This window comes from Pezoporus occidentalis, unplaced genomic scaffold (assembly GCF_034315485.1).
Source record: "Pezoporus occidentalis ecotype Australia unplaced genomic scaffold, CSIRO_AGI_Poc_V1 ctg24, whole genome shotgun sequence".
In the NCBI taxonomy this organism is placed as follows: Eukaryota; Metazoa; Chordata; class Aves; order Psittaciformes; family Psittacidae; genus Pezoporus; species Pezoporus occidentalis.
Genome location: NW_026914285.1, coordinates 7,457,709 through 7,467,022, shown reverse-complemented (window position 1 = coordinate 7,467,022; position 9,314 = coordinate 7,457,709).

Here is a 9,314-nt window from a genome sequence, read left to right as displayed (position 1 = left end):
TATGGGTCCACACCCAGTGCCTTACATAGCTCCTCTGGTTTTGGGGGTTCCTGCACTCCCTGCTTGGGAAAGGTCATGTTTTGTGTGTGTAGATTTATGCTTCACAAAAAGACATTCAAGCACTGTAGCTTTTCTCCTCTTAAAAATAATACAGAAGTATTATTATAATAATAAAACTAGAAGTCCTGCCACAAACTCATTTGAACAGCCTTGGAAAGCCTTTGTCAGATGTGGTATTTCCAGGACAATCACTGCTAGCAGGGTCTTCTCCCTCTTTCGGTGCCCAGCAGTGATGGGATGACAAAAATACAAGCTGCTGGAGGAAACGATCCCTTAGCTGGCCCATGGCTCACGCGCCTTGGCTGTTACCGTGGGATGTGCAGAGACACCCAACTGCCATGGGGGACTCTCTTCCTCCATGTGAGCAAAGGGCAGCCAGATGCTGGGCAGCCGGTGCAGGGTGCACCGCAGCAGCAATGAGAAATTGCAGAGAAAAAAGTGCATACTTTGCTCTTGTTTCTACCTGCTCTAAGCTTCTGTATCTGGACTATGAGCCTCTGCAGCAGGCAAGCAGGTCATTAATTCCCACCAATTATCCCACCCAATTTCCCCAGCCAGGTACCTGTGCATTATTACCTAGCGCGATAGAGGGGGAGCTGATATCACTCCCCAGCTTCCCCTAGCTGCTAAGGTCTTGTTCTGGTCTCATGTGAAGGCATGGTTGGAAAGGCTTGGCATGATCTTTCAGATGAAGCACCCAACATACGGTGCCACAGAAAATGAAGCTGCTGAGATATCTGAAAGGGAATGTAGGGCTGGATTTTTCAGGCTTGTAGCCAAATTGGATGTGCTGCCTGGGTGTTTCAGTGTGGTTGTGCTATGTTGACTACACAGAGAAAGCAAAGACTATTTTTCCTGAAGTATTTAATGGTATGTGCAGATGTCCAAATGCTCAGACAGTATATGGGTGAAATACTATTCTCTCATGCTTTGTCCTCATACCCTGTCTCTAAACCTACGTTGCTGCCTCTGGTCAGAGATCCTGGTCTAACTGATCTGACTCTCTGTCAGGCACTTTCATCTTCTTAAATCCCTTAATTTTGCCAAAATTGATCTTTAGCTTTTCTACTTAGGGAGAACAGGGAAGAGTTGGGTGCTGAGCACATGAAACAGGCGATGCCAGCTCACCAGCAGTCCTCAGGCTGGGATTTGGAAACCTGAGCACATCGGTGTCCCAGTGTGTGTTTGTGAGCTGAAAGGATGAGCCAGTGCTGTAGCCTCTCTGCAGCTACTGCTCTCCCAGGCCTCCACCAGTAGGCTTTGTCTTTTTAATTTTGGGTCACTTCAACCAACTTCATGCCCCGTATAAAGCAAGTGTTGCTAGAGCCAGGAAGAAGAGAGCGAGCATCTGAGAAACCCCAATTCACGTCTGCAGAGTGATTGTGCTGCTCTTGGCAGTTGCAGGTGACAACCCTAACGAGTGCCCAGGAGCAGATGAGAAGTTTATGGGCTGTTAATAAACTGTAACCAATCGGTGAATGACGGCGGGTTGTGTTCAAGCTGTTTGGGGCCACAGGTCCTTGGGAGAGCTTGCACTTGCTCTGCCTTTATTTCAACGTAGCAGAAACATGAAAGCATGTGGCAGACTCTTGATGTTTGTTACAGTGAATAGACATATGTCTCTCACACTAGCATGTAGAATATCTAATTAAGTTACACAATGATAGCTTATACCCAGGGGCAGTCACAAACAAGACGCTGTCACACTATTAAGAACACAAACAAAATGAAAATTGCCTCTTTATACATTATAATGAATATGTTTTCAATACATTAAAAGTTCATTTACTAACAGACTCTGTAAGACCGGGTGGATTTCTGCTAATATAATTTTGGTTTTATTTTTTTCAGAAAGATCAGTTTGTATAGATAGGATTAGGGACAGGTTTGTTAATGAAGCTACTGAGCATTTTTCCTCCATAGACCTGAAAGAAGAAATTGAATCTTAATCGTGTGTTTATTGTGTTGTCTCAAGCAAATCCTGCTCTTCAGAGCCCCACCTCAGGATGGGCTTCTTTTCTCCCTTCCGAGGACATGCATGCTATCGATTTGTCTCCCTTTCTCTCATCTTCCCTCTTCTTCACCAGCTTTTTGTGGTTTTGTGGGCAAGAGACAGTAACCCTGAAGCCAGATGGGTTCAGGGGTTATCTCCTACTTCTGGGTCAGGGATGCCAGATTACAAGGTCTGTATGACAGGATGGTGCTCAAGTAGAACCCAGGGGTAAGTCCTGATCAGGGTTCAGCTTTTCTTGTGAGGATCTCAGATGGGTGATGCATCCTTCCTCTAAAAGCTGCCTGGGGCATTGCTGTCCATTCCTCTTCCCACCAGAAATCTCCATTCCTGTTAAGGCATTTTGGCACTTCTTCTATGTCAGAATAATTAAATTGTGCAGCATTTGCATGGGCAAAGCCTGCAGGTGGGGAGGGCTGTGCAATCTGGGGAAAGCTCTTTGCTTCCATCTCTACCTTCAGCATAACTGAGAGCCAGGAAGTAGAGTCAATCCCTGTGAGGGTGCTTCCTTTCTTTAAACCAACTCTGGTTAAAACCTCCCTGAAAATGAAGAGGGAGCTGGGAGGCTGCTGCTGCCAGGGTGTGCTGCTGAGCTGCAGGTTGGAGCTGCCCACTTCATTGTCCTTCCCCAGGTCACGACAGGCTGCCCTTCCACTGTACACACCAGTTTAACACGGAGCACATTCCCGTGCAGTAAACCTGGAATGTTTTATAAGGGACAGGTCACTCCCTGAGCCATCTTTAGGACTTCACTTAAACAGGGACTTGCTTTCAGGGGATTCTGGCTTAAGGCTCATGCAAACTCAGCCTCAAATGGTTTGAACTGGCCATCCTGGGAAGTGAGGAGCAGACAGGGAGGGTTCCAAGAGGGCAAATCCTTCCTCACAGCACTTCTGCCCAGTGCCTGGCAGAGACTCAGCCCCTATAGGAAAACCAGTCCCAGAAATGTACCCCAGAGAGCACAGGGGAAGGGGCCATAGTTACACAGTCTCCCCTCTCTCATCTCTCATCTCTCAACTCAAGAGCCCTTCAATATGTTTTTCTCACCGCCGCTCATTTCCCCCACATGTTTTTTGCGCACTGTGGCTGGAGTTCTGACTAGGAAAAAGATTTCCCTATCTCTTCTGGGACACTCACCCCTGGGCAAGGCTCCCTCACCCCCCTCTTCGTGTGCCTTTTGTTCTGCATGCACCCTGCCACTCAGAGCACCACAGAGAGCTGGGAGTTCAACCTGCTCTCCACTATCACTGAGAAGGTGGGGCTGGCAAGGGAAAACACTGGCTTCTGCCTGGCTCTTAGGATCACCAAGCTTTCCCAGGTTTGGAATGGGGAAAAGGTTCTTGCAGTTCCAGTACACTCAGCTCTCCATGCTGCCCATCAAAGGGTAAATCTCCTTTCTGTGTTTCTTGAGCAGCATTAAAGAGTTGCATTATTTCTGGTGGGGGAAAGGAGCAGAGGGTGTGGGGAGAGGAACTTGGTAGGCTATTCAGCACAGCCCCAGATGAAGGCTGAGCACCGGAGGGGGATGGCTGGATTTACACCTTGATGGGTTATCCTTTCCACAGAGCACACTGATGGCTTTTGCTGTGGCCAGCTCTCTTCTTTGGATATTTCAGTCTGTAGCCTTCCCGCCCCTGAAGTACATATGTCTCCAGCCTCCTTTTTCCTTAGGCAGAGCAAGCCAAACCCTCCTCCTGAGGGAGTCCGGAGCAAGCTGTGGTCCCTCAGGAGGAACAAAACAAGCTCCCCCCCCCCCCCCCACCTGCTAGTTTCCTACTCAGGAGAATTCTTCTTTCAAAAGTGAGTAGCACTGGGACTGCTTTTGGGAGGAAAAAATCACCAACCAACCACACACAAAAAAGGAACTGTGTGGTTTTCTGTTTTTTAAGCAGACAAAGACGTGTATAAATGTGTGTCATTCATACATATATGTATATGTCTCTCTGAAAATAGCATTTAACAAATGCCTTCTGCATCTGCAGAATCCTCCAACAATCCTGACACTGTGATCAATCTGCAGGCTGGTGATGTTTGCTGACAGTGATTGATTGATTTTTCCTGCTAATAGGATCAACATTGGGAATATATTAAACTAAAAGGCACACTTCTGACTTGCAGGAAACACCCCATGTATTGGGCCTGATCCAATTGTATTGGTTTTGGCAGCGGGATGCAATGATTGATGACAGGCAGGGAGTGGAAGGCTGCTTGGAAGAGGAGTCTGATTCCCCCAGTGCTCTCTCCATGTGCATGACACTGGTTTCCTGCTGGGACAGGGACAGGCTTAAGAAGGGACAATGGAGCAGGGTGGCCCATCCAGATAACCTCTTCTAATGCATGTGGTGAGATCTGACCTGCCAGTTCAAGAAGAGGAAGCAAAAAGCTGATGGGAAATTAATTCTCAGGAGTTTGTCAAGACATCTCCAACAAGTGAAGATAAATGGCAGAACAAAACTTCTAAAGCTAATCCTAAGAATGGGGATGAATGAAAAAGGGAAACACTCTTTTGCATTTACATCCATCTTTTAGGGTAAAAGCCCTGGGGTAAGTGCTGTGCTTTTGGAGGATCTCGACCCTGGGCTGTCTGTAACTCCTGAGAGGTTTGAGCACCCCCGGAGCTATTCAGGCGTGTGTGTGGTGAACAGGCTGCGCATTCACCTCTTGCTTTCTTATTCTCAAGCGGGTGGACTGCAGAACTGTTGGGTCCAGCCGTGTGGCCACTGAAAGCAATGCCAGACCTCTCTTGCCTTCAGAAACACCATCCAAGGAGTGAGGGCAGTCAGATGAGAGCCTGTTTGAACTTTCAAAGGCTGAACCAGCGACTACTCCAACGCCCTTTCACAGAGGTGAAGCTGGTACGGTCTCATGGCCCTGTTGCCATCATTATAATTACTGTGTCCTTTAACAATTTTTAGTAGAAATATTTGAATGTATTAAATACAAATGCCTGTGGTGGGAAATTCAGTTTTGCTGACGTTGTAATCCACAGAGGGCTGGCAGGTTGCAATGTGCCCAAGGCTTATTTCTAATGTGCACCCATCTGGGCTGGAAGGCTGGAAAGGGCCAGCTCTCATGGCTGAAGCCAGGGTTTTTTGGAAAACCTCCCTTCCCATCTCAACCCTTATGTGGGCAGTGAGGGTTTCAGAACCACAAGGTTGGGTATGGGTGCTGAGCATTTGCGAAGATGCTGGTAACTCTTCTGAAAATCTGGCCCTCAGCTGCACATTCAAAACCACCTGAGCACACAGAAATGATCTGGGTAACATCGAGTCACAGGCATGGAGGTCCCCATCTAACACAGAGATGGAAACACCACCGTGACATAGGGAAATGAGAGCTATGCTGCAAGCACCATCTTGCAACACCAAGTGAGAGCTGCTGGCTTGGTGTTTCATCAGAGGCTGTTTGGCTCCTGTCACTCCGGTGGCCTGTGGGGTATCCTCTGGAGCATGGCTCAGACAGTTTGCAGGCTGCCAGGATACATGGGGCTTCAGTCTTTCACCTTTCCAACTGTGAAAATAGCATCCTGGGGCTGTGCCACAGCTCTAGTTTTTGTATCTGGAGTGATACCCCAGTTATCACAGGACACATCCAGCACCCTGAGTTGGCATGGGGAGGTTGCAGTGATGTCCAAGGGGAGTTTGGCCCCAGAATATCAGTATGGTAAGGTTCTCAAGTAGAAAAAGAAAGGATTTTTTCCCCTCCACCTTAAAACTGGATGCATGTAACCTGTGATTGTGTACCTCACCCCACAAGCAGCTCCTGCTCTGAGAAGGCCCTAGCTTGTATTACCGCAGAGAGGTTTGTAGATAAAAAAGTACCACATTTTTATTTGAAGGACTCATATTTGGAAAACTGTTGAGTGGGATTTGAATACTTACTCCAAACATTCTTTCAAATGAAAGGGAAGGGGGCCTGCAAGCCTCAAGCAGAGGGCTCTGACAGATCCCATCCCATGGAACTACATCAGTGGCAGGCACAGCTGGTGCCCTGGTACCTCCCTGCAGAACAGGAGCCATTGCCCTGGAGGGAGCAGCATGCCTTGGCCAGGGTTTTGCAGAAGATTTTGGGCTACTTGACTTAAAATTTGCTAGGCAGAGGCTGAAGAAATCCCCTGTTGAAATGAGATGAGAACATCATAGGGGTGAGAGTGGAGGAGCTGCCTGGGCACCCTGATATGGCCAACCTTTCCCTTCCCCTGGGCTTCCCTGAAGCACTGAGGTTTCTGCTAAAAATGTGTAACCAACCTCTGGCTACCCTCTACCTGCTTTCTGTGCTGCACTTGGGAAGGTTGGTAAGGCAGGAAAGGGAAGGGAGAAAGGGAAAGTGGGGAAGGAGGGAAAGAGAAGGAGAAAGTGGGGAGGAGGCTAGGGAAGGGGGAAGGGCTGGGGTGGGGGTGTGAGTGGGGCCATAGGAGGGAGTCGTCTGGGCCGCTTTATGGGGGGGGGGGGGGGCTACTTCTTCTAAAAAAGCAGCAGGGGTGTGAGGGGAGGGGTCTGTCCGGTTTGCAAGGGAGACAGAGTTAAATTCGGTGGAACGGGGATTAACGGGCAGGCACTTGAGAACGAGGGGGCCACTCCAGCTCGGGGGTGGGGGTGCAGGAGTAAGCTGGGCTGCATGCGGGAGTGATGCTGCCCGGCCCGAGGCTCAGGTGACCCGCGGCAACACCACTGGTGTGCCCTGAGCATATGGGCTACCTCGCGTCACCGTAACTCTATCTGTCCGGAGCCGTGGCTTCTGCTGCAGGCGATGCAACCAGGGGAGCCCTGTGGGGCACTCCTGCGTGCAGGGGAGCATATGGGGAACAAGGCAGGCGGTGGGGCGGCTAATTTCATTTGCAGGTAGCCCAGTAGGAAGGGGGCCGGGGGATCACAGCTGGCTGCCCGGCCCGGCCGAGGGGCTGACACCAACCCGGGGGCTCCCTCCACCGAGGCCACAAGCGGAGTAGCAGGGGACTGCGGAGGGGGCAAGCTGCCCTAGCTGTCTTTGCCACCGGCGGAGCCAAAATGCCCCAGCAGAAGAGCCGGATTTCCACGACACCACTCCCATCCCACCTCGGGAGCTGCTGCCCATCGCGACTCCCTGGAGCCACCTGTTAGGAACGGGAAACGAACGGCCCTCGGGGGGTAAGGGATCGCGGTCAGGGAGGCAGCAGAGCAGGATTTACCAGCTTCTGGCCACTGCCGACTTTTGCATCTGTCAGGGTGCTAATTATTGCCTTTAATAGGGACAAAGAGTAGCTCCTAATGATGCTCCCTCTTATTCTCACCTGCTCCTGCCCTTCCTCCGCAGCAGCACTCCCTCGCCGGAGTTCCGCTAATTGGGAAAGCTGCTCTGCTTATTGCTGCCTCCCTACACATGGGAAAGGTGGGGGAGATGTGACACACGACGGTAGGGCTGCTGTGTAGGATACCGGTAGCAGGACTCCAGGAGCAAAACCAGGGGAGAAGGGGGCTATTCCTCAAGCGGGACTAGCTTGGCGGGAGGCCTCTGTCATCGCCGCGACGCTGCGGGGCTCAGCTCCCCCAGGCTCGGCGGAAGAGCAGCCTTTGCCTCCGCGCTCCGACGGGGACTGGGGCGTCCTCTGTCCTTTCTGCTGCCCGGCCAGGCCTTTGGCGTACAGAGGAGCCTGGCAGAGAGGTGGCCGTCGGGGAAACTGTCTCAAACCACTGTCAGACACCTGGCTGTCAGCCCCGGGTTTGCACCACTTTATCCCCTTCCATCAGCGGAGAAGGCAGAAGCGGAGGGTCTTGTACGGCCAGAATCACCTTCAGAGCCACAGATTGACGCAGGGTTAGCACCCTAAGGTGGCCTTAAAGCGAGGGGCAGAGCCGGCGCCCTCCTGGCTACCGGCGTCAGGGCCATTTCTCCTGATGAGAAAGGCACTCAGGTGATCCGCGGGATGGTCGGTGTTAGTCCCCGGGGCTTCTTCCCTCCCACCTTTAAAAGGGTTTTGTTTGTCAAAATCCCTACGGAGAGCGCTTGGAAAGGGAGCTCCTTCTCTCCAGGGGCAGAGGGAGACTGGGCTGGGACTCTCTGGAGAAGGGGAGTGGGAGGACTATTTATCATCACTGAGGGGATGCTGGGATGGGGGGGCACTCCTTTACGAGCCCCGTTTCCCTTCCCTGAAATGGTTGGCGCGGTGCGAGCCGCTGAAGCAAGGAGAGAGGCAGGAGCCCGCCGGGGCTGTCAGAATGGGACCAGGACCGCCTCACACCCGAGGGGGGCCCCGCCCGCCAGGGAACCGCTTCTCTTTACACAGTAAAATAAAAAGTCCTATGGGACGGGGCTCACTCTCCTTTCCCCGCGGGTGTCTGTGCGCCCAAAACTCCTCCCTGGCTTGTTATCATATATACGTGTGTGTGTGTGTGTGTGCTCGCGCTATGTTGTATTTATGCGTATGCAGTCGATTAGTTATTTTAAATCGCTGTCTAGCCATTTATCGAGAGAGAGAGGGAGGTGTTAGGGTTTGCTTGGGCAAGGACGCGGGATGCGTGTTGTCCATGCCCCCTCCCTGGGGGGGCAGCGGCGGGAAGGTGGGACCCACAATCGGGGAGCCTCACTGCCTGCACCGGCCCCCCGAGGAGCTGCCGAACTGCTTGTCCTCAAAAACCGGGATTCACTTGGGTTGGTCTCCTTGTCTCTGCAGGCAAAGGGTAAGCCCCGCACTCTGAGTGAGGGAAGAAAGCCCTCTCCTTGGGGTTTGAGAGAGGGAGAGGTATTTTCTGCCCAAATAACACCTGAGTACAGAACTACTCAAGTACACACGGAAGAGAGATGGTATCCGCTTCGGGAGGAAAAATAATGATAACAATTGAAAATAGAAGACTGCCCTCAAATAATTTTCCTTTCGTGGTTTTTTGTTTGGTTGGATTTTGGTTGAAGGTCAAGTGCGCAGAAGCCATTGCAGCGGGCAAACGCCCCACCGCCAAGTTGAACGTTTCCTTTCCCCTAATTAATATTTAGCTCTTGCCAAGCGCTGGATTCGGTAGCCAGAAAAATGTTCACACTCCGAAACCAGGAACGGTAGTTTCTTTCCCTGCCGCCCTTACTGTGCGAGGAGCAAGTGAGGGGAAGAAACCCCCCAAACGGTTTCTGTTATCCGGCGAATCAAAGTAACAAAAAACTCCGGGAAGAGGCAAGGATGCACCTCAGACGTCCCTATCCCCTCCCCGCTCCACGGCAGGTCCCCGCCGCTGCCCCGCACCCCCGGCGATGCCGGCGCCTCGGAGCAGCAAGGAAA